The sequence below is a fragment of the Dermacentor albipictus genome, chromosome 1, assembly GCF_038994185.2.
Source record: "Dermacentor albipictus isolate Rhodes 1998 colony chromosome 1, USDA_Dalb.pri_finalv2, whole genome shotgun sequence".
Classification (NCBI taxonomy): Eukaryota; Metazoa; Arthropoda; class Arachnida; order Ixodida; family Ixodidae; genus Dermacentor; species Dermacentor albipictus.
Window position 1 is genome coordinate 501,657,441 of NC_091821.1, and position 21,745 is coordinate 501,679,185.

At 46.5% G+C, this 21,745-nt stretch overlaps 1 protein-coding gene across 1 annotated transcript in view; it reads right to left on the reverse strand.

Annotated features, from left to right (window-relative positions):
• Positions 1–21,745, reverse strand: part of LOC135909351 (alkaline phosphatase-like) — a 205,840-nt gene that overhangs the window by 158,804 nt on the left and 25,291 nt on the right. The gene's annotated exons all lie outside the window — the stretch shown is intronic.

Below are 21,745 nucleotides of genomic sequence, written 5' to 3' on the forward strand. Positions count from 1 at the left end.
AGTCCAGGAATGTGGGACATCGACAACTGAAGCGAAGCCGACCCTGGGGAAATGCGGTCGGTATAACTCTATGGGAAGCTTTTTTAAAAAATCGATTGCTAAGCAATGCCTCGTTTTTCTCAAACTGTATGCACTTAATCCCGACAGCGGTTTCACGCTATATGTCACGCCTAGTTTAATTCCGGGGGCTGGATTTTTTTCCTGGCACACTTTTGTGGACCATTTTAAAATGCATGGGGCGATTATTAAGAGGCCGATTGCAGAGCAGTGAGAATTAATTCGCTAATCGCATCGTACTCGCATATATTCTAGGCCTCTCTCCATTTGCTGGTCCAGCCACTAGTGATCACAAATCACTTTCTTTAGTATGACATCGATAGCCTTAATTCGTGCGCACCGTCAGTGGTATCAATTAAAATGGATTACTCGAGTATTTTGGTTGCCATTGCTAACTGATGTTGCAAATAACTAGTGATCACTAGTGATACCGTCCGCTCGATGTGCTCGCGCTTTGTAAGAAGCATAGCGTCATGAATATAAATGAAAAGTCATAACATGGTCATACACTACGAGATGGCAGGATTGAGTCACTAGTTATCAGAATCACATTGTGTGGTATGGCAGTAGTAGCCTTAATTTATTCATTGTCAGTTCTATAAATCAGTTTCATTAAAGTTCTTTTTTCAGAATATATAGCAGGCACTATGGAAATACCAGTCATCACTAGTGATTATGCTCGCTTCAGTGTTCTCGACTATAAAAAATCCTAACTATATAGATATCAAATGAAAGGTAATTTGAAGGGTAATTCCACTATGACAATTAGGAAGTAGCGAATCTTAGTCAGAAGTGATTACAAATCACTTTTTACAATGATTTCCTCTATTTTCCACGTCGCTAGGCAGGATAAACGTGTTAATAAAACGCAGTTAGGTAAGCAAAATCACAAATAGCGAAAGTGACTAGTGATATTGATTTTGCAAGTATGGTGCTGTCGGGTTTATACAACCCATAACTTATAAGAAGAAGTGAAGAATTATTGCCAATAACATTGCTACTGTGGCCGCCATAGCTGAACACACAAAATTTCGCTTGCCTCGAAATTCTAAGGTTCTTGAAGTACGTACTGTTTTGAATTAAAGTCACTGGCGCTTTGAATGAATCAGTTGCCGTTTGGATTCATTTGAGCGGCATAACCTCTGGTTGAATACTTGAAACAGAGTACCACTACAAATTCCCCCTTATAGTGCATCTCTATATGCTTCGAAGAGTCTGCCACTTTGTTCCAAGCCGTTGCGGTGATGGAGCTGCTGGTGCTGCTGCTGCTTCTGCTGCTGCTGCTACTACTACTACTACTACTACTACTACTACTACTACTACTACTACTACTACTACTACTACTACTACTACTACTATTACTACTACTCCTCCTACTACTACTACTAAGCGGTTTACTAAGTTCAATATTATTATTATTATTATTATTATTATTATTATTATTATTATTATTATTAATGATAATATTAGTGCTAACTTAGACGATGTTAATGATAGTAGTTAAGTGGAAGCGAGATAACAGTCCTAGCATGAGCGGGAGCCGCACTTGTTTCTGGCGAGGTGGAAAGCCTCGCCTCGCGCTGTGACGCGTCAGGCGCTTCAAGCAATCACCCAGCAGGCTGCGGCATGCAGCCGGCCGAAGTACGGGAGGCGGGGGTGCAACTTGGGGGGACGCGTCAGGGGACCCATGCCGCATCGTTTCTATCGTCTACATTTTTCTTTATCCCACAAGCTTTGTTTATTCAGTGCGTATGCTTAATTATAAATGCAAGAGCTTTTAAGGAGAGTCGCTTTATTAGCCTGTTATCCGCGGTTTTCTGGTGACTGGTGCTGTACATCACGCTCATAGCTTGATAATATTTGGGGAAAACTACGTGCAAGTCAACGAGCCGATGCGACGTGGCCTGTGTTGCGATTAATGTTAAAATGAAAAATTTATTATTTGTGTATTGTGTATATGTTTCCCCAAAATATTATAAAATTTCTAAGCGGTACCTGTCGCGTTGTGGTTCCTATGAATGTATGCTTATGTCATTGCTTCTGTGAATCGAAGCGAAATCCAGCGGAGCTTCGTTGCCATGGGAGGGGTACTGGCTACGACGGGTTAGGCGCGTAATACTGAAAGGACAGTCACTTTTAAAGCGATAGCTGTGCACTATGAGTCACCAAACTCGCAGAATTTTCACGTTCGCATTGTGAATGCTATCACAGCGAAGGGTTGCATCAAATATTTACATGGCGAGTAGAGGTGCGGTCGGCTTTCAAGCGACAGCCCTTTCGCGGCCCATACGCAATAACTGCTGTAGACAGCACCGATCCGGCCGCACGGGTCGGAGCAAACAGCTTTTGCACTTTCACGGCGACCACGGCCTCGGAGAACGCCTGAGGTGTTGCCTGTCGGTCATCTCCAGCCGATCAACGTTCATGTAGGACTGTTATTCCGTATAGGATTAGGCCTCTTCGATCCCTTTCCCATGTCATCCTCTGGCAACTAATGGGTAGCTGTTGTAACTGATTACGCCACAGAATACGCCATCACACGGGCTCTCTCGACGAGTTTCGCCACTCACGTTGCAGACATTCTCGTGCACAAGATCATCTTGATTCATGGCGCCCCGCAACAGCGGCTTACTGACCATGGTCGTAAGCCTTTGGGCAAAGATATCGCAGACATTGTGCGTTCCCGCTCCACTAAACACAAACTGACCACATTGTACCATCCCCAAATCAATGGACTGACAGAACGGTTGAACCGTACCTTCACGGAAATGCTATCCATGTGCGTTTCGAAAAACAACCACGACTGGGACATTGCCCTTCCTTACGCCTCAATTGCCTACAACTTTTCTCGCCAAGACATCGTGAGATTTTTCTCCATTTTATCTATTGTATGGTCGCGAACCGACCTTGCCCCTTGATACTGCAGTAACTCCTGCTGTGACCCCAACAAGCGAGTATTCGCGACACCCCACAGCCCTGGGCGACCATGCACGCCAGCTTGCACGTCTGTACAAAGCCCGCCACCGTGACATACAATTTTCCCTGGTGCGCTCGTGCTCCTGTGTTCACCCTATCATCCCCTCGGACGTTGAGAGAAGCTCCTTTCAGGATACACGGGCCCCTATCGCGTGCTGCGCCAGGTGATGCCAGTGACCTATGAAACTGCTCCAGTTAATTCTACCTCACCCTCTGGTCTAGCATTCAGTGATGTTGTGCAAGGCACTAGGCTCAAGCCCTACTACACTGTTTCCAACCCCGGGTTTAGTTGCTGCGGCATGGTGCTCTTGCTGCTGGGGTTAGTGCTGCAGACCAGCATTCCCAATGTGCAATAACGAATAGGCCAGTGGTGAGAAGACGGCGACGACGATTAGCAGCTTGCGCGGGCTGTTGCCTTTTGGCCAAGTGTAGTGTATCGATCTGTAAATAGACTAGTATATAGCGTCGCCTCTGCGTCTTTCCACGTAACAATATTATTATCAGTAGTATTTGTTGTAGTGCTAATAAGAATAGTGATAATTACAAGTATTACTTTCATTTTTACATGGTCATGGAAACGGCCACTGATTGTTGCTCAGCGAAAATTATATTTAGAGGTGAAATGGATGAAGTAGGCGAAACGAATTTGACACAACCTCCGAGATGAAGACACCCGAGCACCGAAATCAATAAACAGCGAAGATAACTTAGTTCTTTATTAATTTAGAGGCTCCTGTGTAGCGGCAAATACAAAATTACCTCTTAGCCCTTAACACATTTTACCTCTGCAAAATACAATGTTACGTCTACCTCTAAATACAATTTTACCTCTACGCCTGGTGGCGTAGAGGTAAAACATCCGCCTCGCGTGCAAGAGGACAGCGGTTTGGATCCCGGTGCCGCAAAATTTTCCGCCGGTATAAAAAAAGAATACGCATGTTGATAAATATTGCATAAACAGGCCTGGAGTGTGGCCTGATCCCGGTGACCAGAGCCGGTAACGCATTTCCTCACCAGAGCAGGATTGGCCACCCTGGTGCAGTACTTGGCCACAACCTCCTATATGAATACAACAAGCACAAACATGCACCTTACCAAAAGCTATAAAATCTCGAAGACTCCGCTCAGCCATGCTTGGTATATGGGCGACTTTCTGCCCATGCAATAATGTATCCGCCACTGTCTCCAATGAAAAGCCCCCTCTTTCAAGCGTTGTGTACTATTAACTCCTCGAGATGAATTTGATAACAGGGCACCTTTCATGCCAGCGTGCATAAACGTTCCTCTTTGCCTTCCCTAAAACGGCGTCTCATACATGAACAGACATTACGTCCGACATCGAGAATGGCTATCGGTCAGATGTTTCTGACGAACACGAATAAAAGGAGCTCAACTGCTGGCACAAGTACAATGCATTGCTCTGGCCCTTATCGTTGACAGTGTTCTCAGTGCAAAAGCGACGCGACCTAAGATAATGACGCGGTTTGACCTTCCTGTTTTGTCAGTATACCTTGGAGCGTTTTCCGGTCATTGCTCACGTGGCATATTGGCGCAGAGTACAGCACACCATCTGCCCCATAAGTCTGGCCTCTATAAATTTTGTTCTGAAGTATCTGAACATTGGCAAAGATTGCCGAGAGGTATTGTGAAGTTGCTACTTCCCAGGTTTGCAAGTATTAGCTGAGACATCTCCCCTCCCCCCCCTATAAGAATGCAAATGGCACAAGAAGAATAGTTCGTCCTAAAATAGTGCGTACACGATCTTATGACATGCCCACAAGACTAGCTTAAACCTAAAGCACTCGTTTAGGCTGTATCGCGGACGCAGCAATAGAGGAGTGCGTGAAACGTCTGGTCCGTGTTGAAGACGGTGTATGGGCACTTAGTTTGCAGAAGTGTCAACCAAATAAACATCTGACATATTCAGACACTAAAAAGCTTACGTGTTTAACTTGTGTTACTGAGAGTGCGGCCTTACGGTCTCATTTACGCTCCATAGTGGTAGTGGGCCTGTTTGCTTTGTAGAGAATTTTCGATGATAAAATATTATTGTGTCCTGCTGTGCGGGCGACTAGACACAGTTACAGAACACGCTACTTCAACACAGCGGCCTTCAGAGACCCAACTGTGGACCGTGTTATTAGTACCACTACGTCAACCTGCTCGTGTACGCTGGCCGCATGTCGCGGGATCGACGCGTCACTTTGAAACGAATCACCGCAGGTGTTTTGTCGCCGTCATGCTTGTCTTTTCGCAATATCTATTACGACGAATCAATCTTCCTCTGAAGCAATCCTTCTTTCGACTTCTGTTGGTTTCTTCTGCTAGTTAGTCACGCAAGCATAGAGATTCTCAGTTGCTGCCTTGCTTTCTGTACAGTGCCACATACATACACGTATACGACGCCTTTGTGAGCGTGGGCACGAGAGCAAGCTTCTGCGAAAGAACAGCCAGGACGGAGATTTACCTGGAATTTTTAAAGAAGTGCGAGCTTTTCTTTGTGAAAATCAACACACTATAGCCACGACAAAACGGGAACTACCGTAAACTTAAGCGCTCATATGAAGAACTAAATGGCATCAGTAGTCAATGAACCCGGGTTTCTTTTTGTTAACCCTTGCCGTGATGTTTGCCGAGACCGAATGCTCACATGTACATAATTCAACTTGACTTACCGCACAGCGCGGCATTTTCTTGCTGTGTATTTTCCCGAAACATTACTTCAATTAATGTTCAAAGCAAGCATTCATTGCTTCCTTACGCTGAACATCCTGGTGATTTACCGGTGCCTAAAAATATTTGTTTAACGGACTGCTACATTAAAAATTATCGCGAGTCTTTTTCTCGGTGACCAGCGTAGACTGTAAATCACCTGGTTATCTGGACGAACTTGTGGTCTTTGAAGATTGCCATAGAATGTTTCCTCTGTAAGCAACTGTTATGCACTGTACTTGTCTTTCACTACAATGTCTAGTGCATGACGGCCACGAAATAATAAATGCCTCACCGGCCAGGCATGGGTAAATAAGAAAAGTAGTTGACAGTGTGGCGTGTCGCCTGTTACTTCAGACTGGATGTCGTGGCAGGTAGCTTCGTGCTAATGATCCTCAAAACGATATGAACTAAAATAATTGTGATGTTTGTAGCTACAAAACATTGCTTCTCTTTAATCGTGTCTCTGAACATAAGCGCGACAATTAATTTGATTTTCTGAGACAACTCAGCGACAGTGATGATCATGTTATTGTATCACAAAAATGACCTGCAGGTTTACCAATAGGTAAACCTTACCTTTTGATCTACTCAACTTGTAAACGTCACCTGCATGCCAACCCGTTCACGCTCCCTTTCTGACGGGCAGACTTGCTGTCAGTCGGCAGTCAAGCGGCAACAATTTTATGGAACAAACATTGTAAAGAGCTTTTGATATTACTATGTACTTTGCAGTTGCATTTATTGTTGTGCAGAAAAGTAGCTGCCGTTATTTTTTCCTCGGAAGTTATCGTGGTATAGGAGGTTCTCACGGAGAGGGCGCTGGCAGCGGTTGCGACACGTGCTTCTGCTGTGGGCCTTTCCGCGATAACGTCCGTGCTGCCATACGTTTGTTAAGGGCTCCAATGTTCGCTCTTCGCTTTACTTGCGCCAGCATCCCAGCTGAACAACGCTGTGGTGCAGCCGCGCTCGTCAGGAAAAGTGAGACCCGAGCCGAAGAAGCGTCGATTGCGCGACGGCTCTGGACCCCGAGCTAGACACCCGGATAAAATAAGGGCACCACAGTTCCATATTGAGGCGGCTGCATTACACGGCATTTAAGATGAGCCCGAACTGTTGACACACACTTTTGTGACTGTTAGCAGGAGCGCCAGCGTTGTCCGTAGCGCAATTCGAAGAAAAGAAAGCTTCAGCTCGGGCCGTCTTTATTTTCCCATTCAAATGCTTGTGAAACGCAGAACGCTTTCACGAGATAAATGCTGGATGACTTCAACAAACTATGTTACACTAGAGAAAATTCTAACAGTTATAGCAAACAGAATTGAGATCTAGGACTTAGAACATTTTTGGAAAATTTTCCAGAAATTGGTAATTAAAAATACTGAAGGCATAAACTTTACAGATCCCTACCTGCACCAAAAAACACGTCTCGCAGAATGCAAAGTACATTTGTAAGAGCATATAAAGCTGAAAAACGTGATGTATTTCTTTCCAGCTTCCGTAAAGAAGTTAAAATCTTTATGAGGATTTTGCAAAAGTCGTCCTCGAACATTAGTGGTATATTTGAGAGCGATGTAATTTTCATCAGTTACGTAGGCTTTAGATGTCATACTACATGGTGTTTACGGGATATATAATACCGTAAGTGATTACTGAGTCACAAAGTGTGAAAACTTTGTGCGTGAGACCTGTTTTTATGCGAAGCATATTACGAGGGCTCAACCCAGCTCCTCAGGCGCGGCGGTGTCGCCTTGAAAGCACGTGACACCGTGACGTCACGACAGAGGAGAAGTGGCTTTGGCTCAACTCTTGCAAGATGGGCTGGGTGGGAATCGAACCAGGGTCTCCGCAGTGTGAGACGGAGACGCTACCACTGAGCCACGAGTACGATGCTTCAAAGCGGTACAAAAGCGCCTCTAGTGAATGCGGTGTTGCCTTAGAAACGAGCTGTTTCTAAGGCTCAGGCGTGCGTCGCTTGCTCAGGCGCACATTTCGTTGCCGCGCCGAACGCTGCGTTGCTCGACGCTGTCAAGAATGGCGAGCTGCGAAACAAGATTGCCACACAGTTACGACAGGGCGACACTACGCGCACCTCTCCCTCTCCGTCGCTGCAGCTGGGAGGCGTTCAAAGAAGCGGCCTTTGCGCCGGAATTCGCCGCCTTCCACCCGCCCCATCGACATTGTGACGGGACTAGTTCGGCGTGTGTGAACAATGATTCCGGAGTTCCCCAACGCGGAGCTGATTTGACACGCATGGACAAGCTGCCGTGGGGACAACGTATTTTGGTGCGTCTCACGCTTCGGCACCCCGCCAACGCCGTCGTCGGGCATCAGAGCGTGGTTGCCTTTGTGTCTGTAAACTGATCTGCAGAGCCGCGGCGAGTTGGTGATGAGTAAACGAACAGTCGCCGCGTCGTAGGACCGGCGGATCGAGTGTATAAAAACTGTGGTTGTGCGAATGCTGAGGACACTTCTCTTGAGCAGTCATGTTAGACTGATTCACTTCTCTCATGCAGTCATGTTGGACTGATACTCTTTTTCTCAAGCAGTCATGTTAGACTGATTTAATTTCTGTAAATAAACCCTTTTCCTCGTTCTCGTTGAGAAACAGTTCTTCACTTCATCAACGATCTCAGCGCAAATAAGTTGGACGACGGCATGGGCCAGCTACCTTCGAATTCCTGCCGTACTCCAATCTTGACAAAGGACCACGGACGATGGGATTGAGCCCCCAATCCTGACAACTGGCTGACAGCGGTGAGATGGACTTTGCAACATGGTGCTGCATCTGCGGTGAGTGCTTGGTTTTTGCTTTGACTCTCTAGGCTTCATTTTGTGGTTGTTCTGTTTAGAACAGTAGGGAAGCTAGATTGTTGTGTGTTAGCTAGGTTGTGTTTTCCTAGCTAGATTTAGAGAGCAGAATCAAGGCAGTAAAGCAGCAGTCATGGAATTAAGGACACTGCTGAGAGACGAGTTGTTGATTGTTGGTGAGGAACTGGGCCTAGATGTACGTAAGGAAATGCTAAAATCAGAATTATTGCATATCATTTCCGAACAGGCCAGTGAGGAAGAAGTTGAACTGGGGTTTGAACTTCTGAAAAAGAGAGAAGAACGAGAGAGAAAAGAAAGGGAGGAACGGGATAAAGAAAGGGAGGAACGCGATAAAGATCGCGAGTTAAGAAAAATGCAACTTGAACTTGAAAGCAAACGTTTGGAGTTGTCTCAAGGAAGTGAAGGCGCTCTGGGACGATCAAGTGAGGCAGAATCATACCGCATGGACAGGCTATTAAAGCCATTTGAGGTCGGGACCGACATAGGTTTGTTCCTATGCAATTTTGAAAGGACTTGCGAAAAGATGAACTTCGGCCCGAGTACATGGCCGCAGCGGTTGCTGTCTATGTTGCCGTGTGAGGCAGCGGAAGTAATCGCCAGACTGAGTGTGCAGGATGCATATGATTATGCAAAAGTTAAGGCTAGTCTCCTGAAGAAATACCGCCTTTCAGCCGAAGCTTTTCGGCAAAGGTTTAGGAGCACAGGCAAGAAAGATAGCGAGGGCTATCCGGAGTTTGCATATAGCTTAAAGGCCAACCTAGTCGAGTGGCTTAAAAGTGCGGAAGCGTACGACAGCAGAGACATGATCATTTAATGCATGTGTCTAGAGCAGTTTTACAAAACCATCCCCCAAGCTGTGAAACTGTGGGTGCAAGACATAGGTAATGTAAACACTGTGGAAAGGGCGGCTGAATTAGCCGAAGAGTACGCAACCCGTAGAAAGTTGAACGCCGAGGAGGGAAACTGGGACGGTCGAAATGGACCGCGGAAACCATTTCCGTTCAAAAAGGGTGCGCAAACTAGACGATCCGAGCCTGTAGACATGGCGGAAAAGCCCGCAGAAAAGAGCGAGGAGAAACTTAACGGAGAAACCGCACAAAAAGAACAGAAAAGAAAATTCGAATCTGTTAGACCAATTCGCTGTTACAAATGCCACAAACTGGGACATATAGCTGTAAACTGCGAGAAGTCTAGCGTAGTTTTTTCCTACGTGGAGGAAAAAGATGAGAATATGGAACTTTTAAGTCCATATCTCCACGACCTGCAAGTTAACGGAAAACCATGCCGAGTGCTAAGAGACAGTGCCGCCACGCTGGACATTGTCCATCCGTCTTACGTGATGGTAGATGACTTCACCGGAGAAGTAGCATGGATAAAACAGGTTGTAGAAGAACACAGCGTGTGTCTGCCCATGGCCAAAGTTAAAATCAGTGGACCATTCGGGGAGCTAGAGACTGAGGCTGCAGTTTCCAAATTTTTGTCACTGCAGTATCCCTACATCTTTTCGAATCGTTCGAATCAGTTACTGCGTGACAGAGGGCTCAAACTGGGAGAGGGCATAGTACAGGCATTGACCAGAGGCCAAGCTCGTAAGATCGCGGCGCTTTCGGCTGAAAATGCTCAAGCTCCTCCAGCTGAAGCAGAAAAGGGGATAGCTTCAATACCCGAATCCGAGCTAGGCCCGAGGGACAAAAGAACAGTTGAGGAGAGCCTGCCAGTTGACCAGCTCAATGAGAGCGTAGCACTAGAGTGTCAGAGTTCTAGCCTGCAGGAAGAGCAAGCAGACGCGCTCACAAGCGAGACAGGGTCGTTATTATCACCGGCCTCAAAGAACTTTGATCAACTCTTACGCGTGGATAGAGAGTCACTGGCAGCTGAGCAAAAGAATGATGAGAGCTTAGCAAAATTACATGACACAGCTAAAGAAGGCATTGCTAGGCGCAACGTAACGATACATGAGAGAGGAGGATTGTTGTATCGGCATTACAGAGATCGAAAGGGTAGGATTTTAGATCAGTTAGTCATACCTACTAAGTATAGGGAGGACCTTTTGAGTCTTTGTCATGGAAATGGGTGGTCCGGCCACCTAGGCATAAACAAATCAAAGGAAAGATTGCTTATGGAATACTACTGGCCTGGCTGTTTCAAAGATGTAGAAAACTTTGTAAGATCATGCGACGCCTGCCAGCGTTCTGGTAAACCAGGAGAGACTTGGAAAGCTCCACTGAAGGTAGTGCCCTTAATAACAGAGCCTTTCAGACGACTTGTAATAGACACGGTAGGGCCTCTTCCAAAAACAAAATCAGGCTACAGGTACTTGTTTACCATGCTGTGTCCGGCCACCAAGTTTCCAGAAGCAATCCCTTTGAAAGAGCTCAGCTCCACCGAAGTAGTAGACGCGCTTTTGACAGTGTTTGCACGAGTTGGGTTTCCAGCCGAAATTCAGGCAGATCAAGGGTCAGTATTCACGAGCGCACTGACTTCCACATTCTTGCAAAAATGCGGGGTAAAGTTAATACACAGTTCTGTCTATCACCCTCAGTCAAACAGTGTAGAGAGGTGGCATTCGGTGCTTAAGCGAGTTTTGCGTGCGCTCTGTTACGAGCACAAGGAGGACTGGGAGAACTGTCTGCCGGCAACTTTGTTTGCTTTGCGAACAGTTCCACATGAGGCGACAGGGTTCTCACCAGCGGAACTAGTGTATGGGAGGACACTCCCTTCTCCACTGAGAATGTTAAGAGAGATGTGGGAGGAAAGAGGGGAGAGTCCAACAGTGGTTGAATACGTGCTAAATTTACTGGAACGGCTAAGCGCAACCCGAGAACTAGTCGGAAAGAACATGGAAATAGCTCAAAGGAACGCCAAATTCTATTACGACAAGAATGCTAGGCTTCATACGTTTAAAGTTGACTTAACGATGAAAGCGGAAAAGTGTAGGTTTGGTTGTTCGCAGGTTACTTATCTGGGCCATGTTGTTGGTCAGGACATGAGACGGCCGGCTGAGCTGAAAATAGCGACGATTGGAGATTTTTCTCAGCCGCGCACGAAAACGGACCTTCGTTCATTTTTGGGACTTGTGGGGTACTATCAACGGTACATTCCGAATTACTCGCAATTGGCAAGTCCATTAACAGACGCCCTCCGAAAGGGAGCACCGAGTAACGTACACTGGGATAAGGACAAGGAGAACGCTTTCCAAAGTTTGAAAACGCTATTGGTTTCTCGCCCTGTGCTTCGCGCGCCAGACTACACAAAGGAATTCATAGTTCAATGCGACGCAAGCGACAGAGGTATGGGCGTGGTACTTAGTCAAGTCGGCGACGATAACGAGGAGCATCCTATCCTCTACGCCAGCCGTAAACTAAATGTAAGAGAGGAAGCCTACAGCGCTTCAGAGAAGGAATGCGCTTGTTTGGTTTGGGCCGCCCAGAAGTTGTCGTGTTACTTGTACGGAGCGAAGTTCATCTTCGAGACCGACCACTGTCCTCTGACGTGGCTCAATCAAATGTCACACAAAAACGGCCGCTTGCTCCGATGGAGCCTCACTCTCCAAGAGTACAACTTCTCCGTTAGATATAAGAAGGGAAAGTTGCATAGCAATGCTGATGGTTTGAGCAGGCTAATTTGAATTCTGCGTTTGAGGGTCCCGCCTAAATTTTGGGGTTACTAGTGTTAGCTTTTCTTTAGGCGAAGAAAATCCCCTCTCATTCAGCAGAATTCCCTCCATTAATTGCTGAATTTGTCAGCAGGAATTTGCTTCAGAAATTGGCATAGTGAAATGTAGCATTTTTTTTTGTTTCTGCACTTATGTTGTTGTTGTTTTTTTGAAGCCTAGCGAGTCTAAAGTGAGAGCCAATGCACGTCATCTCGGCGCAGAGCCGTGTTGTGGGGCTCATTTTGCAGTTGCCTGTCCTTGTTGGATGTTTTGGGGCGGTGACATCCATGCACAAGTGGTCGCTGCGAGCCAAGACATCAATCCCCCCCCCCCCCCTGACCAGCAGCCGTTCTCTTCCTGCCTAGCGGTTGTCAGCGCTAGACAGTCGAGACTTTCCGGGCCATGGAGGCGCTGTCAAGAATGGCGAGCTGCGAAACAAGATTGCCACACAGTTACGACAGGGCGACACGACGCGCACCTCTCCCTCTCCGTCGCTGCAGCTGGGAGGCGTTCAAAGAAGCGGCCTTTGCGCTGGAATCCGCCGCCTTCCACCCGCCCCATCGACATTGTGACGGGACTAGTTCGGCGTGTGTGAACAATGATTCCGGAGTTCCCCAACGCGGAGCTGATTTGACACGCATGGACAAGCTGCCGTGGGGACAACGTATTTTGGTGCGTCTCACGCTTCGGCACCCCGCCAACGCCGTCGTCGGGCATCAGAGCGCGGTTGCCTTTGTGTCTGTAAACTGATCTGCAGAGCCGCGGCGAGTTGGTGATGAGTAAACGAACAGTCGCCGCGTCGTAGGACCGGCGGATCGAGTGTATAAAAACTGTGGTTGTGCGAATGCTGAGGACACTTCTCTTGAGCAGTCATGTTAGACTGATTCACTTCTCTCATGCAGTCATGTTGGACTGATACTCTTTTTCTCAAGCAGTCATGTTAGACTGATTTAATTTCTGTAAATAAACCCTTTTCCTCGTTCTCGTTGAGAAACAGTTCTTCACTTCATCAACGATCTCAGCGCAAATAAGTTGGACGACGGCATGGGCCAGCTACCTTCGAATTCCTGCCGTACTCCAATCTTGGCAAAGGACCACGGACGATGGGATTGAGCCCCCAATCCTGACAACGCTCACCGCGTCCAATGCGGGGCGTCCAAGGCTAAGCAGAGTAACGCATGAGTTGTTCCTTCGTCTAGCCGAACCAAATATAGCCAAGCAACAGCAGTTCACCAAGCTAAACAGTGGTTCAACAACTAAAATAAAGGCTAGTATGCTTCGCATCCTGGGCTTAACCTTACCTTAGCCACAGCCATTTTTTTTTACAATTTTGCAACTATGGACAATTCTACGGAGAAAGTGTCGGTCTAAAAAAGTCTCCTTGGTACATCCGCTAGACTTTAAAATTTTTAATCCAACAAACCTCATCAAAACTGCTAGAGCAGATGCGGAGACAAATTATTTATCTGCTCCCATTTATTAAGGTAAAAGCTCGGGAAGCTTCTTAAAGCCGATATCTTGAAAGTACTGCTAGTCTTTAGAGTTTCTGCTTAAAAAACATAGCTTCACTGGTGCTCGACTCGAATTTAGTATTTGCAACGTATGTCCTGAACTGAATAAATGAAGAATGTTAACTCCAAGCCGAAAATCTACTGAATAACATACGAGGACGGGGACACTGAAGGATGGGGGGCGGATAAAAATGGACCACGTGCTCTCATTGCGAAACAAGTTGCGTTACTATGAGCTGTGTGACTAGCACGGAGAGGCTCGTTCCTTGCACCTGTATTTAAATGAAACAAAACAGAATTTTGGAGATCGCACTAACCCCCGCATTCAGAAATTCAACTTAATTTCAGGCCCACAATTCGTTTATATGACACCTTGTGTGAAGATGCGCAAGACGCTAAGTTTCCTTTGCAAAGGTCGCGATAGGCATCATTTATATCAAGTCAAGCATGAGCTTCAAGTTAAGAGGAATTTCTCAATAGGGCAGTTAGTGCCAGTTTCAAAGTTATGCGAAACGTTGTGCAGACAAATGGATATGGCATCGACCCCGGCGCGCCTCTGCCGGCTCTTGGACTCTCTCTTTCTCTGTGACTTCGAGCAGACGCTCACTAAGGAGCTCGGACACGCTGAGCGTCACAAAGAACGTGAGCTTGCCTAGTTGCTCGATAAACGCGGACACGTCCTCCTTCCTCTTCGCCAAGTACGTAGTATCCCAGCCATACGCCATCTTCGACCGCTCAAGTAAACGACCGAGGAACGCAACGTCAGAGTTGACGCATTTCTCGACGAAGATGAGCTCTCCCACGAGCTTTTTTTGCAAAAAACCGGTCGGCACGCACGTGGTGAGAAACTTGCTCTTGAATCACTGTCTGTACGGAGACAACCACCACGCGGTGTTCATCAAACGTCATGCCCGGATCTTCTTACGTACTCCAGTTGGCTCTGCGCACGCGACATTCTGAAGCGACAGTCGGATGACGAAGCTCGAATGACGAGCGGGCCGCGACCACGCCAGTAACGCACACACGAGCTCATTCCCAGCACGTCAAGTTGGCAGGCATCACGAGCCCTACCAGCGATGGATGTTTGATAGATAGACAAACTCTAAACGCGCGAACTTCGCATATATTTCTTCGCACTAACCGATTAAGGCCCAAGACAAATCTACAAGTTACCTTTGGTAGATTTTTTGTGTCAGATAACTTTTCACACGGCAAATACACTGTGAAAGTTTTGTGAGTGGCACTTTCTTCTTGGAAAAGCGACGATAGTGTACTTTATAAAGTATGCGGGGCCTTTACGGGAGCGAAACCAGATGTAGTCGCGAAATGTATATGCTATAGCATGGAGCTTCCGAAAACAAAAAGGCTTACAGCGATGAGCCAAACTAAATTTTGCGCAAGCCCGCAGAAGCTTCTCGTAGCAAAATTAGCAGGTTAATGGGAAGTAGGGTTTTTTATGGAGCTGTTTTTACAGGTCAAGTATGTAACATGGCTTCATCAACTAACAAGGAAGGGCTTTGCGGTTGCTTCTTGAGGCGCGCGCAACGCAAATATATTATTGAAGCAGATCTAGACCCAAGAATTGGCGATGAATACAAGCATTCAAAACTAAAGTATTCAGTATTTGGTTGTGTAGTAATTGAAAGATTCAAAAGAATGGTGACATCTCCTCCAATGGCAGGCGGTTTTTGCATTACAATCCTGTTGTATGATTGCTAGGTGTAATTGTCGTTAGAATTTTCGGTCATTTCAAGAGGTGGGGTCTATGTCTTGTTCAGTATTTCGGCTGCCCTACGTTTACTGCATAACTCATTTCGACTGACATAGGGATATGAATAGTCTTTGCTGTTTAGTATTCCATCTCTCTCCTTTTTCCAATTTTTAATAAAGGATGCATGAATCCTTTTTCTTTTTACATTTTTTTCATATGATGTCTAAATAATCTAAATTTAGCTAAATTTACTCTAAAACTGCTCGCTATTTTATTGAATGAGATGGCAAGATCACCGTCATCTTTGTCGGCAGCAAGCAAGGAACCAGGAAGAATAATAGCAATGTTGATGCAATTCTAAACATACTGCAACGTTCTAGTGCCGGTGAAGAAGGCAGCAAAACTGCGATTAACGAAACTAGCGCTTTGTTGGGCGAACTTGTGCCCTCAAAACAGGCTACACTCAAAGAACAAAGGTAGCGACGAACACAGTCGCGATCGTCGAAAATCTGATCAGCGGGTCGAGCGCGTCGGCTTTTATACATCAGTCGTCGAACGTTCCAGAGCAATCGCCAGGACCCGCGTGTATTCCACAACGTTCTACACTATTCGCGTCGCGCATACATGCAATCAGATTACACAGGGTTCGGTGAGAGACATCGGATGGAACTATCGATAACATTCCACAAGCTTTCGCTACATGCGGGCGCATCTTGCGCTGTGCGATAACATTTGTTAGGCGGTGACAAGTGGTCACCCGAAAAAGATAAACATGTACGCGTGTAAATACCCCCCTGTTAGAAAGCATCCACCCGATGATGCAAACAAACGAAAGTAATAAACAAGAGCACTCGCACCAGAGAAACAACAAAATAAGGAAGTTCATCAGCGTGTGGAAAGGGGCTTAAGACGCACCACGTGGACCACTTCAGATGGTGAGTGGCGCCGCTGTGAATGCGAAATGCCGTCTGGCACGACTTCATAGTCCAATTTACCAATACGTCGGATGATCTTGTAAGGTCCGAAATAGCGTCGCAATAATTCCTCACTGAGTCCTCGTCGGCGTATCGGTGTCCAAACCCAAACACGGTCGCCGGGCTGGTACTCGACATACCGTAGTCGGAGGTTGTAGTGTCGGCTGTCGGAACGCTGCTGGTTCTTGATCCGTCGGCGGGCGAGCTGTAGGGATTTTTCGGCACGCTGGAGATAGGTAGCGCCGTCAAGATTCCCTTCGTCGGTGACGTGCGGCAGCATGGCGTCGAGAGTCTTCGTCGGGTTCCTGCCGTTAACCAGCTTGATCGGGGTGACCTGTGTTGTTTCTTGCACCGCCATGTTGTGAGCGAAGGTTACATACGGCAGGACGGCATCCCAGGCCTTGTGTACGACATCGTCGTACATTGCTAGCATGTCAGCATAAATATATGTATTGCATATGAAGTGTCATGCGTTCATCGTTTAGAGAATTTTTTTTTTTAATTTACCCAAAAACTTCAGTTTTGAGAAGCGTATGCTGGGCTTGATAAAAGATAAATACGTTGTATGTAGAGTAGCACCTGTAATGTTCAGCACTTTTCTTACTTTGGCGATGAATAGATTAAACACATCATACAACTGACAAAATCTTACGATGCGGTAGCCTTTGCAGCGCAGTTCATAGCGAAATCGCGTACAAAGGAACACAGTGTATTTCGTCTTTAATCAGTTAAAAATTAAAATGTTACTGTGTTTTTAAAAGTAGAATGCGCGTTAAGGCGTAACAATATTACCGTGCCAAGGACTGGAACCTGGGTTATTGCGGCCACATATCAAGCTACTAACCACTATACGATCATGGCACACCATTGTTTTTTGTTTTCTTTTTTTGCCATTCTTTGACAACAGAAACAAACACACAGATGGCGTAAGGATGATATGTACAGTGGTCTGGTGATAAAAACGCTTACGGTCAATTGGAGGGGTACATTGTCAAAAGTGCTTTAGACAGACGAATTCATCTAACAACGTTGCCCATTCAGGCTTATCTAGTCGCGCATTGCAAGCCTCGCGCAAAAACAAAATAGTTTCAGGAAAAATGTTCGTTAGCTGGGCGAATAAACAGTCTTTCATGCCTGACGTCAATGCGTCTTTTCCACAGGCTGTATAGAATCAGCGCCATAAGCATATCAGAAGGAATACTATCTTCACTGGCAATTGGAAGGGAACGGATGCCGTACGGTGTGGTATATATATATAGGTAAGTCCTTTTTCAGTGTACGTTGCAGAATGTCCCACAAAAAAATTACCGACGATTACGTTACTTCCTAATGCGAAATTTGAGCGCAGCAAATAAGCTGTTTCACCTTTTCGATAGATTGAGGCAAAGAAATCGAGCAACACATGTATGCGCTATCACAGAATTTTTTTTTTATTTTTCACACGTATTCCTTTAACAAAGACTCGACTAACAGTTCTTGACAGTCATGAAGGAAGCTTTGTGGTCGGAGAAATAGACTGATATATGTTCGACTTGGTACACCAATGCTTGATTCTCAAAGACGAGATCTATACAAGTTCCTCGCGAGGTTGTCACAGCCGTGGGACGCGTTACGAGCGAGAGGAACGGGATGTTCTCCCGCATAAGTGTTAGGAAATTGCTGTTTGTCTTTATGTCAACATTAAAGTCCCCCACTACTAACATCGGTGTGGATCGATGGACGGTTAATGCGAGTTGCAGGAAGTGCACGACGTCTTTCGTGAGTGCGGTAGCGGACTCACGAAAGCGGTATCAGTCGGTCGCTGCTAGCGCTGGGGGGATGAAAGGGGGGCGGAGCTGGTTACGAGGCCGACGACAACGCCGACGACGACGCGAAACCCAGGAACGGACGCCAAAGAGCCATTTGTGTAGCCAGCCCTCCTCCACAGTCTCTCCTCCTCCCTTCCACCATCCTCCCTCGCCCGGAGAGCCGACAGCGCGCATGCGCAGCGGCGGAGCAGATTCGTCGGCGAGCTGGTTACGAGGCCGACGACAACGCCGACGACAACGACGACGCGAAACCCAGGAACGGACGCCAAAGAGCTGCGCTCTAAAAAAGTGCGTTCGAGCAATCCAAAAATATGGGTTCAATCGGCTCTGGTTTTCTACACCTGTTCCAATTCATTGACCATGCCACAAGTAAGCCTTTTTCTTGTAGCCAAGGTTTGACGGGCAGAGTTCCAGCATGCAAATGGAAGCAAAAATTTTGACCCCAGATCGCACTGGCATCCGTTTCACTCGCTTCAATACGTCTGGTCCTGTGCAGGGCGAATAGATAGGTCGCTACAAAGCAACAGGCATACAAACGTCAACTAGGTCCTTATACAATTTTTTCCTTCCTAAAATAGCAAGATAATCAAATGGAAAGGGAGCATGCAAGAATTCCACGGACCAAGCTACCTCCCGTAAAAAGTAGCGGAGACTTGCGCCATTTGTCGTTCTTGATGATACGATAGACTGGGGTAACACACTTTGTAAACCTAGTTGGCACACTGTTTGCAAAAAGGGATCCTTGTGATCTCGCAGGAAAAGAAATCTTGAGACAACTTGCCTCGAAAACAGATGCACCAAACCATGGCGGCCTGACTTCACCGACCGAAATAAATTTGTGTGGCTCGTTCACTCCCTCGTGGATCCCCATATAAAAACAGCGCATGCTTGGTGCATTTCTTCGATGGTCATTCTTGACGCGCACAGTGCTTGCAGCACGTACCAGATTTCCGCAAATAATAAAAAACTGCACACGGCTGATCGCGCAAATATCTACACATTTCTACCGCCAAACTTTGTTGTTTTAACTCTAACTTGCTCTACTTCCTCTTGCCAATAGTCTTTTGTATCATGATAATATTGCAGAGGTACCTCAAGGTACCGGGCAGGGCTCGTGGTCCACTGCATATTTTCAAAAATTTCTGTTTTATGGTTCCAATTGCCATGCCAGATGCCCAATGACTTCCTCCAGTTTATCGCACTTCCGGTGACATTGAAGAATCTGTTCGCCACTTCTACTGCGTTAGAGATGCCTTGCTTGTCTTGATAGAATACGGCGATATCGTCCGCGTATACGCCAATATATTTACTCCTCTGGAGGCTAATGCAAATCCCCTTATTATATTACTACTAATAACCTTCAAGCAAAATGGTTCAACGTATATTGCAAAAAGTAAATACGATAAGGCGCATCATTGGCGGAGTGATGACTTCACTTCTGTCACACCCGTTGGCTTTAACTATTAGTTTCGCAGATACGCCCGCATTGCACATTTTGACACCTTGCAAAAGGACAGAACCCCTCTTGGAATGTGTTAAAACAATAAAGAGTATTGCGTATGACACACCGTCAAACGCTTTTTCAATGTCAATTTGCAGCAGTGCTACCTTTTCTGAGAAGTCACAACTTTTCAATATTTTTCTCGCTACGGGTATATTGGTGACAATAGATCGTCCTCTTATGCCTACTAATAGTTGTATCACATTTTGGAGTCTCCATGGAAGAACTTTCGTGTATATTTTATGACCTGTGTTTGTGAGCCTTATCGCGCGGTACGCCCTTCTCGACAGTAATACATGAGGGTCTTCCGATTTCGGTATCGGCCCTGTGTGACTTTGACGAAAAGAAGGGGATAGGACGCAGTTCTCATACGCTTCCGCAATTACTTGATGTATGGCTGTGGCTATGTCTTGGTTAAGAGCTTGGTTGAAAGCGGCGCTGAAACCGTCGGGCCCTGACGTTTTACCGGAACTATGTGCGTTGATCGCCCATTTTATTTCTTCTAGAGTGATTGGTTCTTCAAGCGTTTTGTTACCTCACTCTCAAGGCTTGGCAATAGCGGCGGGAATTCAGTATCGAATCCTTCATCGCGAATGCGTTCTTGGCTTCGCACTTCGCAGTATGCTCATAAAAAGCCTGCCATATTGATTCTTTACCCCGTACAACCCCACTGCCGTATGTTACGGCTTTTATCTCGTTCCGCGAAGCATAAGATCTTTCACCCCCGAGTGAGCGCTTCGTGGGCAGTTCATCGCACCCCAACTTTTCTGCGCGTGCGCATACGACCCCCCTTCTGTATCTCTCAGCTTCAACTAGTTCTAACTGGGATATAATTTCTTTTATTTCCTTCGTATACTTTCCGGGGCTGACATTCTCAACACTTAAGTAAAAATTTAAATTCTGATGCATTTCTAATTTTTTCTTTTCCTCTCGGGGCAAGGCGACAGACCTCTCTATGGCTAACATTTTATCATCTTAGTTGAAATGCTCCCACGCTCCTGCATAACTTCTGCATTCTGTCTCGAACCATCCGTGAAGGCTATCATAACACCCATCAAAAATAATTCTTCTGAGAGCTTACTGTTAAAATTCCACTACTCCCAGTTAAAATGGGCAGAAAATTCCCAGAGTCGACTCAGTTAAGATCATAGGCCTGCTCATAGACGCGAGGAGCTTTAATGCCAGAACAGAGAACAGAGAAAACAGAGAATATGTTGCGGCTAATTGCTAGGGTGTCCAACCGAAAGAAGGGGTTAGGTGAAGACAACCTCCTTCGGATGTACAACGCGTTCCTCATGAGCCATATTAACTATGTGGCGTCAGCTCTAGTGTGTACAAAAACGGAAAAGACGAAATTAAATACACTCACGCGCAAGAGCATCAAGAAAGTGCTAGGCTTGCCTATTGCCACGAGCTCCGACAGGCTAGATCAACTCGGTATGCACAATAGCATAAGCAAGATCATAGAGGCACAGGTCACTGCCCAGGTGGTTAGGCTATCGTCGACCCAACCTGGCAGGCGAATTCTCGACGAGGTTGGCATGGCTCCTAGGATAATGGAGGACCGGCGTATAACATTCACACGAGAAACGAGGGCGACCTACCTGGTGAGGCCCTTCCCGCGGAACGTACATCCTCAGCATAACGAGGGTAGACGTAAAGCCCATGCGCGAGCCATATTGAAGAAAGTTAGAGATGACAGAAACTCCGCGCTCTTTGTCGATGCGGCGCAGTACGGGAGCAGGAGAGCGTTCGCGCTGTCGGTTGTAGACGGGCGGGGGGTGCTTCGGTCCTCGATCAGAGCGACCACCGCGAGTATAGAAGAGCAAATTGCGGTTGCGCTGGCCCTTTGTGATCCAGAGCATTCCTACATTTACACCGACTCGAGAGACGCAATCAGAGCTTTCGAGTCGGGTAACCTCACACAAGAAGCGGCCTCTATTTTAGAGAAAAGGGCTTGCCCCGGTTTTCATTAAATCACGTGGTTCCCCGCACACATGGGGACGAA